The sequence below is a fragment of the Sus scrofa genome, chromosome 11 (genome assembly GCF_054392235.1).
Source record: "Sus scrofa isolate SSC_HxYL_T2T_F1_AM1 chromosome 11, Sscrofa_HxYL_maternal_Yorkshire_Landrace_v2.0, whole genome shotgun sequence".
NCBI lineage: Eukaryota > Metazoa > Chordata > Mammalia > Artiodactyla > Suidae > Sus > Sus scrofa.
The window spans coordinates 2,634,461-2,651,668 of record NC_139393.1 but is presented as its reverse complement, the minus strand read 5'-3'; the positions used below and the strand labels follow the sequence as shown (position 1 = coordinate 2,651,668).

At 47.8% G+C, this 17,208-nt stretch overlaps 1 long non-coding RNA gene across 9 annotated transcripts in view; it reads right to left on the bottom strand.

The window, feature by feature from the left end:
* LOC102157477 (uncharacterized) overlaps positions 1-17,208 on the bottom strand; it is a 94,172-nt gene that overhangs the window by 55,245 nt on the left and 21,719 nt on the right. The window contains exons 3-4 of one of the 9 annotated variants that reach the window (XR_014818954.1): positions 11,819-13,307; positions 10,748-11,767 (exon numbers count right to left, since the gene is read on the bottom strand). The exons of 6 other annotated variants lie outside the window; for them this stretch is intronic. This is a non-coding gene — a long non-coding RNA (uncharacterized LOC102157477). The remainder of the gene's footprint in view (positions 1-10,747; positions 11,768-11,818; positions 13,308-17,208) is intronic. 2 more of the 9 variants (XR_014818960.1, XR_014818955.1) reach the window with 2 other exon arrangements.

The following is a 17,208-nucleotide window of genomic DNA, read 5'->3' as shown; positions in this document are numbered from 1 at the left end:
TGTGTGTGTGTTTGATCCAAACACACACATCATCGTTTCTACTCCAGGCACTCACGGTCCCAACAGTGGGGTTTAATTACTCTTCACGGCAGCCCAACCTGTCTGTCATGACGACACCAAGCGGTCCAAGCCAGGAGCCGGCAAGGCTCTTCTGGGGACTTCTGCTGCTGACACAGGCGCTGTCGAGGGCCGGAAATAAGACAACACCACCCTGAAGAGAAGCCACGAGAGGTTCAGGACATGGTCGAGCGCTGGCTGCTTTAGCGATGGCTGACTCACCCCTTGCCAGCAGGGGGCGCTCGGGGCGGCCGCCCGCGTGGCTGTGCCTGGTGTCTCCCCTGCTAAGTGGCAAGAGTGACATCAAGTTCTTGGCACGGCTGAAAGCACGTGCGCAAAGCACTTAGTGCCCGCAGACAGCAGTGCCCCCGTAACTGTCATCACTGCAGTGAGCACGAGGTATACACGGCCACCAAAGACGGAAACATGCAGGACGGCTCCCCGTTTCCAACTTGAGTGGCTGTGAAACGTGGTGTCGCTCACTGAGAGTGGGGCAGAGAAAGACACGCCCCCATGAAGAGGAAAGACAAACCGACCCTGGAAGAGAGCCTCCCTGACAGACAGGATCTCAGAAGAACCACGAGAACGAGGCCCCAACAGGGTAGGTGCTGGTCCTGAGAGAAAGGGGACAACAAGGTCGGAGCAGGTGCAGCCGTTGCGGGGCTGGAGCAGAGGCCTCAGGCCCCCGGGCGATGGTTCTCAGGGGACCCAATGAAGCAGCGAGAACGCAAGAGAGAGAGAGTCTCAGACAAGAAGGCAGGTCTCCGTCGTGCGGGGACTCGAGTCAGAGGGAGGAGCCTGGGGAGCCAGGTGCCTGCTACCGGCTGCACAGCAGGAGTGGGGAGCTCTGGGGTCCCACGAGGACAGCAGCAGTGCCGCCGCCGAGGCCCAGGGGGGGAAGAGAACAGATGTGCTGACACAGACCCAAAGAACCATTCTTTGGAAATGACTGAGTTGCAGCAACACCAACCCTGGGCTCCCTTCGGGGATGGCACAAAAGGAAGCGTTCCAGGGCAGAGCCAGCCCTTCTTTCAGAGCTGAAGGAAAAATGCCCTGAAACGACGGTGGCAGAGGAAAGGGATTTATCATGGACGTGGGCTTTCAGAGGGCACGGGTGAAAGACGAAAATGGGAAGCATGGGGACAGCCGGGAAGGTTCAAAGGGCAGGAGGAGGAAAAGCAGTGGGACATGTGGGGTCAGAGAGCCCCAGAGAGAAAGAGCAGTGTGTGAGAGTGTGTGCGTATGTGAGAGAGACAAGGCTGCAGCAGCACGACCGGTCGCCGGGGACCTTTGATCCATGTGAGTGTCAGGTCACTTAGAGCTGAACGGAGGAAGAGGAGAAACGGGCCAGGTTCAGGTGAACCTCACCTTGGGGCTCAGCATCGAATGCAGAGGAAAGACGGAGGCCCATTTATCACTGTGCTCAGACATACCAGGACTATTTATCTTTGATGGTCGCACCCGAGGCGTACAGAAGTTCCCGGGCCAGGGATCCGATCCTAAACACGGCTGCAACCCCCACCACAGTGGCAGCAACACCAAATCCTTAACCTGCCACGCCACCGTGGGAACTCCCACCATGACTGTTTTCAAGGATCAATCAAGTTAAGTTTTCAGGTCAATGCCAGCATCTGGTATCCACATTCTAGTGCAGCGTCAAGAAGTCTTGGGACACTGCAGCGGGACTAAGGGTCAGAAAGTTGAGACCATCGGGCTTGCAGTCTGATTCTGAACGAGTCAACCAGAGATAATGGAAACCGCTAATAAAATCGCGGTGGAAAAGGAACAAAAAACGCATTACTTTTCGCCTTTTCAAATGGTTTGCATGGATACTCTTTACTTTCCCTCCTAATTTGCCAGGTGGCATGGCCGAATGCATACAAAATAAATTAAGCTGTTATAATTACTGTGTTAATTGGAAAGGACCCTTTGGCTCTGCCACTTTTTAGACGGAAAAACATTTCACCACTATGCATGATTTCTGATGATGTCGTAAATGTTAAATGTCCAGTCTTGTCTTTTTTATTATATCAGCAAAAATTATTTTATTATATTGGCCAAGCTGGCACCGTCTTCCAGGATCGCTTTCTTCACAGCTCAAAGACATTAGGCTCTGTGTGCGTCGAAAGCTGCAGGTAGGAGGTGAAACTCAAGGCTTCAGGCGTCAAACGCCACTGCAGTCCTACCCACACAGGCTCACGAGGCCGTGCTGTTCCACTGAAGAGGCACACGCCTCTCCACAGGCGTCTTTGCCAGGGGGTGGAACGCTCATCAAGATCTGCAGTGAGGCGGCCTTGCGCCCAGAACTGGGGCTTCAGTGGCACACGCTTTGGCAGGGTTAATGTGCGATCCACTGGGGAAAATGAACAAGCTGGAGAGAGACCCGGGGATTTATTGCTGGCTGCCATGATCAGAAAAGGGCCCTGCAACATTTTTTCTTTGCTTTCACCACAAAATCCCTGACAGCAGTGTGTGATGCTCTCGGCTTGTAGACATGATCTCAATTTTAAACTATTCTAGAACCCATTCTGCTGCTCATAAGCCTCCTGGGGTAGGCGTTCTTCAAGGTTACCTAGTGACAGGAGAATGTACCTTCAAAGGATCGTGGGATTGGGAAACGGAGATTTTTCCACTCTGCGACCCTATGTGGTGTGTATTATGGGCCACAAGGGATAAATCAAAGTGAGCTGTATTTTTTTCCGATGCCTTAAGACTATTATTATCTTACCTTATTCTTTGAGAGAGTACAGGCAGAAATTACCAGCTACACACAACTCACACAACGACCAAATAAAATCGCTTCTGAATTTTATCATTCAAGTGTCATAAAGTTAACTGGCAGGCATGATGTGTTTCCCAAACAGCACGTGATTGCCTTTAGTCTTCTGACAGGAAACAGGATCCGTGCCTATAAGAAGAATTTTCCACGTGGCAGGTTTTTTAATTTGAAAGTGGGATGAATTGAAAGTTGTCATGTTGGAAGACAGAAATATAGATCAGTGGAACAGGATAGAAAGCCCAGAATTAAACCCAAGCACCTATAGCCAACTAACCTATGACAAAGGAGGCAAGACTATACAATGGAGAAAGGACAGCTTGTTCAATAAGTGGTGCTGGGAAAACTGGACAGCCACATGGAAAAGAATGAAATTAGAACACTCCCTAACACCATACACAAAAATCAACTCCAAATGGATGAAAGACCTAGATATAAGACCAGACACTATCAAACTCCTAGAGGAAAACATAGGCCAAACACTCTATGACATAAACGACAGCAACATCTTCTCAGACCCACCTATCAGAGTATTGACAATAAAAAGAAAAATAAACAAATGGGGCCTAATCAAACTTCAAAGTTTCTGCACAGCAAAGGAAACCCTAAACAACACAAAAAGACAACCTACAGAATGGGAGAAAATCTTTGCAAGTGAATCGACTGACAAGGGATTAATCTCCAAAATTTATAAACACCTTCTGCAGCTCCATACCAAAAAAACAAACAAGCCTATCAAAAAATGGGCAGAAGATCTAAACAGACAGTTCTCCTAAGAAGACATGCAGATGGCCAAGAAACACATGAAAAGATGTTCAGCATCACTCATGATTAGAGAGATGCACATCAAAACCACAATGAGGTACCACCTTCCACCAGCCAGAATGGCCATCATCCAAAAGTCTACCAACAGTAAGTGCTGGAGGGGGGTGTGGGGAAAAAGGAACCCTAGTACACTGTTAGTGGGATTGTACATTGGTGCAACCACTGTGGAAAGCAGTATGGAGATGCCTCAGAAAACTAAATATAGAACTACCATTGGATCCAGCAATCCCCCTCCTGGGCATCTATCTATCCAGAGAAAACCACGACTCGCAAAGACACATGTACTCCGATGGTCACTGCAGCACTATTTACAATAGCCAAGACATGGAAACCACCTCAATGTCCATCAGCAGAGGAGTGGATCCAGAAGATGTGGTCCATACACACAATGGAATATGACTCAGCCATTAAAAAGAACGAAATACCAGCATTTTTGGCAACATGGATGGACCTAGAAACAGTCATGCTAAGTGAGGTCAGCCGTACAATGAGACACCAACATCCAATGCTTTCACTGACAGGTGGAATCTGAAAAAAGGACAGACGGAACTTCTTTGCAGAACAGATGCTGACTCACAGACATTGGAAAACTCACGGTCTCAGAGGAGACAGTTTGGGGGGAGGGGGGATGTGCCTGGGCTGTGGGATGGAAATCCTGTGAAATCGGATTGATATGATCATTATACAACTACAGATGTGATCAATTCATTTGAGTAATAAAAAAAGTGAAAAAAAAAAAAAAAGAAAGAAAGTTGTCACGCTGGGGACGGAGCTAAACAATCCCATTGCTACGTGAGGGACGGAGGCGGCCACGGAAGTGGCTGCATTAAGATTCCCCGTCGCCTTCTGAAATGTGGATGGAGTGAGGAAAACGCACCGTCCGCCACGCTCATCACGACGCACGGATGGGAGACGGCCTGGTAGCAGCTGCCAGCGCTCGCCACAAAACGCGAGTCACGCTCCCCAGGTCCTGAGCCCCTGCTCCCCGACTCCCTCTCCTCCAGCCTCACCATCCCTCAGCTCCCTGCCGCCCTGCCTTCCCAATCCCCGCTTCCCGGGCCTGGCTCCTGGCTGGACCAGCACACTGAAGACTGGCCTCTGTCTTGGGGAGGTCACTCTCCTGTCTGCGTCCCCCCGTCTCCACACTGGCCTTTGCACAAATGAGTTTGTAGCAGTGTCTCCATCCTCATGTCTCCCGAGAGCAAGGGCATTGTAACAACAGGAGAGAGAGAGTTTTTGAAATTCGTGCACTAGCCAGTCACACTTGAGATCTAAGGACATTCTGAACGTGTGCAGGTGGCCATCGCTCCAGTCGTCGCAGCTCCTCGCCCCGCGGGCACTTCCCACGCTGCCTCCCCACCACCCAAGCTGTGAGGTGATGCACGTCGTCAGATCACACCTGAGTACACTGCATACTAGGACTGCTCCACCCCAGGACCAGTGAGCTCACCCGCAGGTACAAGGATGCCCACCCCCTCCCCCCCAAGGCAAATGAGCCGAGTGGAGTGGACACGACGGTGTCCAGCAACCTCACCCAGACCATCGGGACCAAACCCATTAGGCTCTGACTTCTCGTCACCAGTCAGTTCGCACTGTGTCTTCATCCTGGCACCACCAGGCCTCCAGTCCTCACCCACTTCCCCGCGTGTCTAAAGCCTCTGGAGGAACAGCCATTCAAGAACTAACAGGCTGGAAGTTCCCATCGTGGCACAGTGGAAACGAATCCAACTAGGAACCGTGAGGTTGGGGGTTCAATCCCTGGCCTTGCTCAGTGGGTTAAGGATCCAGCATTGCCGTGAGCTGTGGTGTGGGTCACAGACACGGCTCAGATCCCGTGTTGCTGTGGCTCTGGCGTAGGCTGGAGGCTACAGCTCTGATTAGACCCCTAGCCTGGGAACCTCCATATGCCACGGCTGTGGCCCTAGAAAAGACAAAAAGACAAAAAAAAAACAAAAAACAAAAAACAAAACAAAACCAAAAAACTAGCAACCTGCACACTCTTCCAAGCTGCCCTGCATCTCTCTGACGTCGTTGAAATCAGCCCTCCCCTGAGGAAGGCATTTTCCCTGCTCCCTCCCAGCAGTCTGCTCTCTCACACCCCAGTCCTCGGGGAAGAGGTCGGCAGTGTGCTCTGCTGCCTTTCTAGGAGGTCCTCAGCTGTCTTCCTCCATGTGCTCCACTTGAGGTTCTGCACCGTTCGACTCCAGCGTCCTCGTCCCTCCTCATTAGTGTCATTCACTCCCTCTGGCCCCTCCCTGTCCCTCATTAAAGACGTCGGGACACCGTCAATGCCGCCCTCCACTCTGCATCCTGCCCTCCCGAGAGCTGTGGTGCCTCTCACAGTGCATCGGGTCACGAGCTCCTCTGTCTTTGCTGCAGTCCTCGCTCCTTGCACGAAAAGCGTTCCTTGAACGCGGTGCAGGTTCACCTGGAAGTGGACCAAGCAGGGCAGTGGTTTGGCTGAAAGTGCAGATCTGGAGGGAGACAGGTCTCCTTTTGAGTCATGACTCTATCACGAGTCGTCGTTTTCATCTGGACAAGCCATCTAAGCTTTCTACATCTCATTTCCCTACCTCTGCAGAAGACATTATCTGCCTAAAACAACTGACTGAGACAACAGATAAAACTTTTTGAGAGGTCATTTTTCTCATTCATTTCTTCTGTAAACACAGGTTCAACTGCACTAGACGGGGCGGGGGGGAACAACGGGCAGCAAATACCAGGCAAAACTTGCTCTTAAAAAGCTTAGCGTCCACTGTATCGTGGATACCTTCCCAATCGAATCATGACTTTAATAAACGTACCAGTGAAAAGCATCATAAATGACTCTAAAGAAAAGGAAAAGAATAGGCAGTAAATGGGCAGACGGCAAAGGAATCTGCCCTAGACTGGTGTCTACCAGGGGCGTTCCTGGAGAGGAGTTATCTGAGCCAAGATCTGAGGCTGTAATAAGCATTAACTAGATAGATTTTTTTTATTGTTTTGTTTTGTGGCAGGAGATGGAGAGAAAGTATCAGGTAGAGGAACTAACAGGTGCAAAGACCTTATGTTGGAAAGGATCACGTTGGATTATGAGAACTAAAGACACGCCAGTGTCTCAGAGAGAGAGAGAAAGAGCAGATGCCGATGAGGTGAGGGACGTGAGCAGAAGCCACAACAGGAAGGCTTTTCTACACTATATTAAGGATTTTTTATCATTATAACAGAAATTGGAAGTCATTTAAAGATTTTAAACAGAGAAATATCATGCTCATATTTGTATTTTTAAAAACTTCCCTTACACAAAAGTAAATGCATTTAAACAACTTAGCAATAAACAATCTCCCTAAAAATGAACAAGAGCAGCTCACAACAGCATGAGAAGGAATAAAAGAAGAATAAATTTAGCAAAAGAATTGGAGAATGTATACTCTGCAAACTTCAAAGCACTGCTGAAAGAAATTTAAAGAAGATCTAAATAAATAGAAAGATATCCCATATTCATGGATCAGAAATTTTAGTATTGTTAAGATGGCAATACTCTCTAAACTCATCTGAAGAGTCGATACAATCCCTGTCAAAAATCCTAGCTGTCTTTTCCGCAAAAGTTGAAAAGCTAATACTAAAATTCATGTGGAAATTTAAGGGACTAACAAAAGATGCTTGAAAAAGAAGAATAAAGTTGTAGAACTCACAGATATCAGTATCAAAACTTCTAACAAAGGCCAAAATTATCCAGACAGCAGTCTGAACTGGCATAAGGACAGACATAAGATCAAACGAGTAGAACTAAAAGTCCAGAAATAAACTTTTGAGTGACATCAACTTGAAAAAGGCAAAGTGGTGAATTTCAAGTCTGTCCCCACAAAGCAACAGATAAACTGACAAAACTGTTGGGATTACATTTTTCAGAACTGTGGAAATTAATCAAAAATTTACAACAACCAAGGAATAACTTAATCATGAAGTCCTGGCTGAATCTTAAAAGAAAGCTTTGTGGTCTTTGAGACTACTCTGGTGCAATTCCCCACTCTTCAGCTTAGCAGCAGCCTTGAAAACAGCCCACAAGCCCAGTGCAGTTACTTATTAAGAAAGGAGGCAGGACAGACCTTATTTTCAGAGAATTGTGGTTGTTTGTTTCAACCTATTTGGTGGCTCCCTGAGGGACCAACTCAAAGTGACTGTCTTTATTTTATCTAACTTGGTCCTCTCCAGGTGCTGAGGTGACTACCCTGGGGGCATTTAAACATTTAAAGGAAAAATGTATTACTTTGTGTCATGTGGGAAAACGATAACAGTTGGGTAAAATAATACACTAGCCAAAAAGCTTGTTAGAAAAAAGAGAGAATCTAATTTTCAAAGCTGATACATTATAAAATTCAAAGGTCGAGTTTTCAGCAAAAAATTATAAGGCATGCAAATAAGCAAGAAAATGTACTCATACATAAGATTTTTAAAAAATCAATAGAAATGGTCCACGAGGAATTATACAGATTTTAAATCGATTATTTAGAATATCCTCAAAGAGCTGAAGGGCACCATGTACAAAGAACTAAAGAAACCATGAGAATAATATCTCACCAAAATTTCATGATAATCATTAATTTACACATCCAAGAAGCTCAACGAAACTCAATACAGCATAAGTAAAAGAGATAAAGGCACATTATAATCAAATAACAGATTTCCAAAAACAAAGAGACTCCTGAAATCAGCAAAAGAGAATTGATTTATCAAGAACACAGGATCCTCAATAAGAGTAACAGCTGATTTCTCATCAGAAACCATAGAGGACAGAGGGCAGTGGAATTCGACAGTCAAAGTCCTGAAATAAAAAACTGTCCACCGACAATCTGTTCCCACAACTATCCTTCAAAAATGAAGGAGAAATTAATACACCCACAGATAAACAAAAACAGCCTTTACTTTTAGTAGATCTGCCCTACAAAAATGTGAAAGGAAGTGCTTCTGATGGAAATGAAAGGACATCGGACAGAAGCTCTATCCACCTGAAGATGCAAAGCGTTCCTGCAAGGACAACTACGAAGGTAAATATAAAATTCAGTATTAATGCATTTCGATTTATCACTTCTCTTTTTCTCTGTATGTTTAAAAGACAACGGCATAAACCAATAATTATAAATCTACATTGATGGGCACACAATGAGTAAAGATGACATTAATTTGTGACAATAACAGCAAGGATGGTAACAGAGTATATAATGGCAAGTTTCAGGTTACTATTTAAGTTGACACTAATTTGAACAATATTAGTATACAATGTTGTTATTAGGAAAATAACTAGAGACGTGTAGTAAAAGAAATGAGAAGGGCAACAAAAGGACACACAAGAAAATATAAAGATGCCAGTAATGGAGGAACTGAGGAACAGAAGAGATAAAAGATATACCGAAAACAAGGAGCAAAGTGACAGAAGTAAATAGCTCCTTATTGTTGATTGCATTAAATATAAATGGATTAACCTCTCCAATTAAAAGCAGATGTAGTCACAATAAATGTTTTTAAAATATCAAATGATACGCTGTCTCTAAAAAACTCGTTTTGGATTCGAAGGCACAAGCGAATTGACTGAGAACAGCAGAACGTTCCTGTCTGCGTAAATGGGGCTGGATTTTATTTCCTCTGACACGTTGAGCTCGTGATGCCCTCAGGATATCCAAGAAGAAACCCTGAGGACACAGTGAGGATGTGTGTCTGGAGCTCATGTGAGTCTGGTCGGGACTGGATATCAAAAGTTGGTGAGTCAGTCTGGGTATATAAGGCCCCAAAATGTATGTATAAAGAAGTAAAGAATGCCTAGGACTTAGCCATGAGGAATTGTAATATTTAAGGACCAGAAGAAGAGAATGACAACATTTAAAAAAAAAAAAAAAAAAAGGAGGTGTCATCAGAGAAGTGGAAGATCAGCAGGTGACTGTCACAGAAGACACAGGACAAACATTTCTGGAAATTTGGCAACTGGTCAAGGGTCCCATTGCTGAGAGGTGAAATAAGAGGGAGACTGAAAAACACCTCACTAAACTGCCTAAGATCAAGATCATTACTGTATGGAACTGTGCGGATGGGGTTATAAAAAAGAAGCCAACAACCATCAGGTTGTGGGATAATTAGGGGGTGAGTGGACAGACAGCACTGAAGAGCTTTCTTAGGAAGATGGGTTGTAATAAAGACAATGCTTGGGACACAATTCATGCTCAAATTAGAACATCTCTGAAAGAATCCAGTGGATTTTTCTTTTCACTTTCTGATGAAATAAAAGTCCAATTCTCAATTCCTCGTAGGAAGGGAGATCAGCATGCTCTACGAATTAAAACGAAGAAGAACCGATCTTCTGGAAGGATGGTGCCTACAGGAAGACTGACCGTGGGACACGTGAGTTTCAAAACCCAGGAGCCTCAGCTTAGGCGCGAGGGTATGGAAAACCAGCAGGTGTGGGGCTGCAGAGCATTGCTCCATGTAAAAGCATTCAAATCAAAGTGGTTTTTAAAAAACACCTGGCCAGTTTTCTTTGCTTTTAAACATTTTTTTTTTTGTTAAAGTATAGTTGATTTACAATGGTGTGCCGATTTCTTCCGTACAGCCAGGTGACTCAGTCATATATATACATACACCTTTTTTCTCATATCATCTCCCATCATGTTCTATCCCAGAAGACTGGACACAGTTCCCTGCACTATTGGTAAATTTTCAATCCCTGGAACAGGGCTTCCCATCTTTTTTTTTGGAGACCCAGGACACACAGGTCGACCCCTCTGCGTGCCTCCAGCCCTGCTCCCCACTCCCCCGCCACCTCCTCCTGGGTGATGGTGCCTTGTACTCCTGAACAACTGCTTTTTCTCCCCATCCCCCTTCACTTGTATCCCCTCAGTGCAGTGACGCAAACTCAATAGTATACCTAGGTGTGATCTAATGAAGTGAAAAGCCATCACCTGTGATATTCCCAGGAGGCTTTTCATTAAAACACCTCCATGAAAGGAAGTGCTGTGGCCGTCACATACAGCAAGAGCTAAATCAGGAACTGAAACACAGTTTCTTTTCCTAGAGACACAACTGTTCTCCCCCCAGCCTTCCAAGACACCCCTCACAAACCTGGGGTAATCTAATGAGGTTACGTCATCTTTACATGGCAAGTTGTTCGAGGAAAAATGAGGAAGCATGAAATGACATGGGATGCTCAGATCACTGGGTGCCACTGAAATAAATCTCCATCAGTCATGGGCATTGGCTTCTGAAAACAAGCCATGTTTTAGATCTCACTGTGTAACAGAGATCACATCACAGCCAACGCTATCATCAAAGCCCGCAAACAAAGAAACTTGCGGCAGCCTTGCCAGCGCCTTTCTCTGGGTTATCACTGCTGGTGGGGGTGGGAGATCCACATCCGTCAGCTAATTCACACATGCCAGGCTTTGTTCTCGCCTGAACCTGCTCCTGCATGACTCTCGGGCTAATGCTATTTATTCTGTTGTTATCGTTCAATACAATTTGGCAGAAATGCAGAAATTCTGCAATCGTTCAGTCTCTGAAACTCTTGTGAAATTCTTCCAGGATGGCAAGAAAAAATAACATTTCGGTGCAAAGATTAAAACACCTAAGCGACACATGATTGACCTTGACAGTTCCTATTGTGGAGAAAATTATGGGGGGTAATCAGGAGACACGAGGTCCTGCTTAGACGCAGGTGTGCGAGCCAACAAAGGGATGCTGGGGGTCAGGGACCACTTAGGGCAGATCAACTTCCTCAGCAAAAGCTGTGTGAGCGACTGTCACCCCATGCTGGGCTCTGCGGGGACACACAAAGATGTGAGCAGCAAGGTCCTTCACCAGGTGGGTCACTCCAGAGATGCCGGAGCCAGCTTTAGACACAGGGAGATGAAAAAGGGAAAATGCAGGCATGCCCAGCACACCCCGCGTGGTCCACGCTCTGAGGTTAACTTGTGAAGCCTGCAGGACTCCGGCCAAACAAGGGTGGACTCCATGCAACCTCAACAGACAGGGAAACGACACCCGAAGATGACCCCGATTATCTCACGAATGAGCCACCACTGTGTACGTCTGACAGCGTTCCTTTCACTGCAGCTGATCTGCCAAGAGAAACATGAGGAATGACTTGAAAGAGAAGACTTTTTTTCCAGATTATGAAGAAAACAAGAGACTTACTGCGGCTGGTGATCCACACTTGGATGATACGGATGGTGAGAGGGACCCAGAGCCAGAAGACGACTATGGAAAGTTCTGTGTGCAATCGAAGGGCAAGCTAAAGCAGTAACACTGAACGCCAGCACATCAGCCGGACACAGCAGTTTAGGTCACGGAGATTGAGCAGAGCAGAGAAGCAAGGACACGTGCCACACTTACGCCGACTCAGGGTGCAGACTGGTGAGTTAGCAAGGGATGCAGAAAGTCCCCCCGCTCCGGGCCTTATTCTCCACCTTCCGGTCCTTACAAGCAGGTGTGGCAGGAGCCTCACGTCCATCACACTCAACATCGTGGTGCATTTTCCCAGGGGGGTCCTGGCTCGGCGAGGTCCAGGAGTCCGCGTGGTCCAGCCTCCTCTTCCCCTGCACGGACACTCCAGCCCAACGTGGCGAGTCCAGGGTCTCCTGATGAAGCAGCTCATGGGGGATAAAACTGCTTTTCCGACACACATGGTGGTTACAAGCCAGTACTGAGGTAATGACATTCTGTGGCAAAATCTTCATAAACACCTCCTAGTTAACCCTTCATCTGAAACGTGCTGTTGTTATTCCATCTGCATTTACAGAACCTCTGTGACAGGGTGAACCCCCCAGCAGCAACTTCATGAAGAACGTCCCGCCAGGGCCTGGCATCCGTGGGGAGCGAGGGTACCGGTCCGAAGCCAGGTCCGGGCCACTGAGCACAGAAAAGCACGACCTGAGCAGGAAACAGGACCCAGGGTCCTGCTGTAAATGTGATTAGTGCAGCGTAGCTGGAAAGACACCTAGTAAGCACACAAGCTTAACACTACTGGCTGGAAATAAAGAATGATCAAGTTGATTCCAGAATTAAGGGATACGCCCGATCATCCAAAAAAAAAAAAAAAAAAAAAATGGATGGCACCAAGCCTGTGGCTGGAAGCCAGGAGATCTGGGTGAGGGATGGAGGCGGTCAGCCCCTGGTTCTGGAATATAAGGGGCACGAAGGTTGCCCTTTGCTGAGGGTTGTGAAGCTGGGGTGGCGGTGCGAGTGAGGCCTGCAGAGAACCAAAGTTCTCCTACTTCATCCAACCAGGACTTCAGTTTGCAGGAAGCAGGTGAAGCCAGAAGCAGACTCACAGCAGGCCGTGCGTCTAGGGAGGCGTCGTCTCTGCAGAAAATCCTGGGGTCAGAGATGGAGCAGGGGGGGGCCTGCAGAGCAGCGCACTCTGGCCGGGCCTTCACCAGAAACGCCTGCCAACCTCCACCGTTCACTGGAGCTGTGGAGGTGTGAGGAGCAAACTCACGAGCAGGAGTCTGGGTGGGGGGGCCAGAAACAGGGCAAGGCAGGAGGGCAGGATTTGGAGCCCAGCGACAACAAAGACGCATGTCTTCTGCCTGTGATTTGGCCAGGAGTCCATGAACCCAAATCACAGATACAGATCACCTGATCTTCTGTCCACAGTCCTCGAATGCTTTTATCTCTGAGTCACCTTCATGCAAGATACAAAATGAACACTCAATATCTTAGCCTGTAATGGAAAAGAATCTGAAAAAGTGTATGCAGGTATGTACGCATATGTGTATGCACAACTGAGTCCCTTTGCTGTACACCTGAAACCAACTACACTTCAATAAAAAATAGACAGAAAATGAATATACTACTGTTGTAAGCTCCCAAGACTGAAATCACTTTTTTCTCCTCAAACTGGTGGCCTTGGCAAGAGTCCCCTTGTGAATGCACGTGGATGGGTACTTGGAAAGTGCATTTTCAGGCTTCCCTTGCCATTTCAGGTTATGCTTAACCCGGAGGAGGTAAGTACGCCTAGCCGCTGCCAAGTGTCCGGGGAAAGTGCTATTTGTATGTTTGTTCTCCTCCTCAGTTGAAAGAAAGGTCACTAACAATTCTTTTCCTACACGAGTGAGGGTGTTTCAAATAGTCAGGCATGTTAAAAAACAAAACAAAACAAAACAATTTTGAGACAAATAAAATACTTAAGCCATAAGGTTGGAATGTACAACAATATCAGCAAGATAAAAGAAAATGCCTGTTGATACAGAAAACAGACTTGATATTTTCAATGAGAAAAAGACAACAGCCTTTGAGAGGATTTTTACACGCCTCTGAAGACACGGACGAGAAAGCGTGTGTGGTCACGCTCTCAAGCACTCGGCAGCACAGACCGAGGTCACGGGATCTGAGAAGCAGAAGCAGCAGGGAAAAGGCCACACCCAGGGCTCGCACAAAGTGTCTGCTGCTGACCAGAGGCGGGGGAGGCACATGGGCCGCCAGTGTGGGTCCTTTTTAGGCCTTCATCTGGGGCCTCCAAATCTACTAGCCCCACGAAAATCACCACAGGCTCAAGGATGCGGGCAGGAGTCTGGGATGCAAACTAGCCCCGAGCTCAGAAGCATCACCCCCAGGGAGTCGCGGTGGGGCTGCTCTGGGCGTTGGTACCGCGCCTGGACACCGAGAAACCTCGGCGCTGCGTCAGCTGTGCTCACGGTGGCCCACGTGTGACGGCTAGATGCCATCGTGGAGAAGGCGCCCGAGGGGAAGATGGCAAGGGTGACACTGACGGTAGAGCTTTACTTGGTTCAAGGGACACGTCAGCAAGAGCAGCACACATGGCTCGACTCATTCGCTCTAACACATACTTCCCATCTCCTCCGCTAGGAGTTCTCGTCCTTTGGAAATTTACACCCAGGCAGAAAAGTGAGTTCTTATGAACTCAAGGGACTGGGGCGATCTCCACGGCAGATCTTGAGGCGCGTCATTACATGAGCGCAGCACTTGGGCTCCGTGTCACACTCAGACAGCTACGGGCCAGCGCATGAATGCTGGGCCACGGCTTAAAGAAGAAAGAAAAGACGACGCTCACGCTTTACACAGGAGGTCTGTTCTTCATACTCACTGAACAGATACGTACACATGCATTTCTCCCAAAATGCCGCCTCGGCGGTTCATGCGCAGTAACGAGCTTAGGGGAGCCGCTGGGTGAGTGCCTGGCATGTTTTGGAATTTTCGCCACATGGAGCGTATTTTTTATAATTGACTCCGGCTTAAGCTTAAAGGCCTGCTGTGGTTTTAAAACGTCTGGGACAGTGGAGGTGTTGGAGGGAATTCCAACCCCAGCCCTCCAGGACTTCTGTGACCTGTCCTCCTGGTTTCCAGCAGCCAAGGAGGCAAGGCCTGTGTTTTCTGTGTTCGTGTGGATGAGGCGGGTGCTCTCAAACGGCTCTGCCTCCCCCTGGGCTGGGGAGCTGGGCGAGTCTGGGAGCCCCGGCAGGACCCGACGTACAGAAGCGCCGTGCTTCCAGTGGGAGAGGAACGAGAGCTCCCATCGGAGAACAGAGGACAAGCTGGGTGATTCTAAGGCCTCACAGGGCTTCTTCCCACACCCCCGGGGGAAGGGAAGGGTGGGGACGTGGCAGAGCCGGGGCAGGCGCAGAAACGCGGCAGGAGGAGAAGGTGGGAGTCGGCGCTACTCCATTTCACAAGGTCTGTATATACAAAGGGAATCACTGGCATTGCTCACATTCCATCCTGAGACTTAGTCATTAATGTTTAGCATTTTTGGTGATTATTTTATAGACATGATGTCACTGTGTCAGTGCTTTAATCACAGATGGCACCACTGCCAGAGACCCAAGTTACAATGCAGTGATGTTATGAGTGGAAAATGCTGCAACTGTGGCGGGGGGTGGGGGGGGGTTCAGGGTAAGTTCAGGGCACTCAGCTTGGATTTGCTGTGTGAACCCAATCTAGACTTCTCGGGGGTTCTATGTCTTAGAACCACATTTAAAAACTCAACATTGGATTGTTTCAAAACTATGCATAAAATTGAAGGCTTCTGAAATGGGAATCTTGGGGGACGTGAAAAAAGTCCCAGCCATTCCAACAAAAACAGCTTCCTCTTTCCACCAACCCGGGCTTAGACATTCCTTTGGTTTATGAGCGCAGAGCAGACCAAGCTGGCAGAGGGGCCCGCAGGCCCCTGTCCCATGCAGTGTCCGGCCGCAGCTGCTCCCGCACACGTGCCCGGGTGAGGGACGTGCCGCTGCTGGGGGCCCAGGCCGGTACAGATGTTTCTCTGTGAGGAGGTGACAGGCAATTGTGACCTGTGGCCATGATGGACAGGGACAGACTCTGGACATCCTGGGCTGGCCATCTGTGTGTCATGGTGGCTGCCCTCTTTCCTCCTTCACCTGCTTTCAGCCTGGCACCCCGTTGGCCTGCGGATCCACCTGGGGGCTTGATCGGACAGGTGCATGCTCCCCTCCTGCGGGCAGGCAGCTCAGAATCCCCCGCTGCAAGTCTCCAGACGGGACTTCTGCAAACTAAGTGGGGAGTGGCAGGGCGTCTAGCAGAAAACTATGGGCCTTGAGGAAAAGTAGACACCTTTTCACAGGAAAAGAAGCACAGACGCATCCGGCAAGCCTCTCTGTTTCTGCCCCTTTCCTCCGCGGCAGCCCCGGGGAGCATGAGAACCCTTCCTCCACCTGGAAGTTCTCCGAATTCTTCGGCACAGAAGGGCGGTGTGGAGGTACAGGTATAGACGGACGGGGTGAGCGACTGGGGGGTCGGGTGCTCTGATTACCTGGATGTCTGCTTCACTGGGGACTCGCCTGTTCCGTAAGCATGGAAATTCTCCAAGATGAGACAAACTCCTGCTACAGAGACTTAAGCCTCCCAAAACCTCTGCTTTCAGAGGGAGTTGTGACGGCAGGAACGTGGTGATGTGCTGGGCGTGAAGCGCACTTGGAAATGGAATTATTTAAAGCCCTTCAGCCTGGTGATCATCCTGCCAGCTAAACCCACTGGGAAGAGTTATAAAAATACACAGTGAAAATTCTCTGAGAACTAACGAAGCAGAATGGGTAACAACAATTCTATTTATTGCTCAAAGTTCACACAGCTGGCAGCAAAAACACTTTAGACAAACTGCAGGTATTTCTAAAACGAATGTGACTTAAAGAACCCAAGATGTGATTCTGAAAAGTTATGAGACAACTGGAAAGTACTAGTTAATCTTAAATAATGTGTCTATAATAAACACATTGTTTTTGATTTTAAAAAAATATGGAGTTCTCTGGTGGCTCAGCAGGTTGAGGATATGGCATCTCAAAGCTGTGGCTTGGGTTCCATCCCAAGAACTTCCACATGCCATGGATGTGGCCAAAAACTAAAAAAATTTTTAAAAATAAAAACATAAATGCCACATTTCGAAAGAATCTCTTAAGTGGAAAAGGAATGTGAATGAACGGTGAAAGTGTTACTCCAAATACATGCTGTTCTCAGCCCCACAACTACAACCAAATAGAAGCTAATACTTACTATGTAAGATTAACACACACATTAAGAAAAACATGGCTCTTATTTGTATTTTTTCT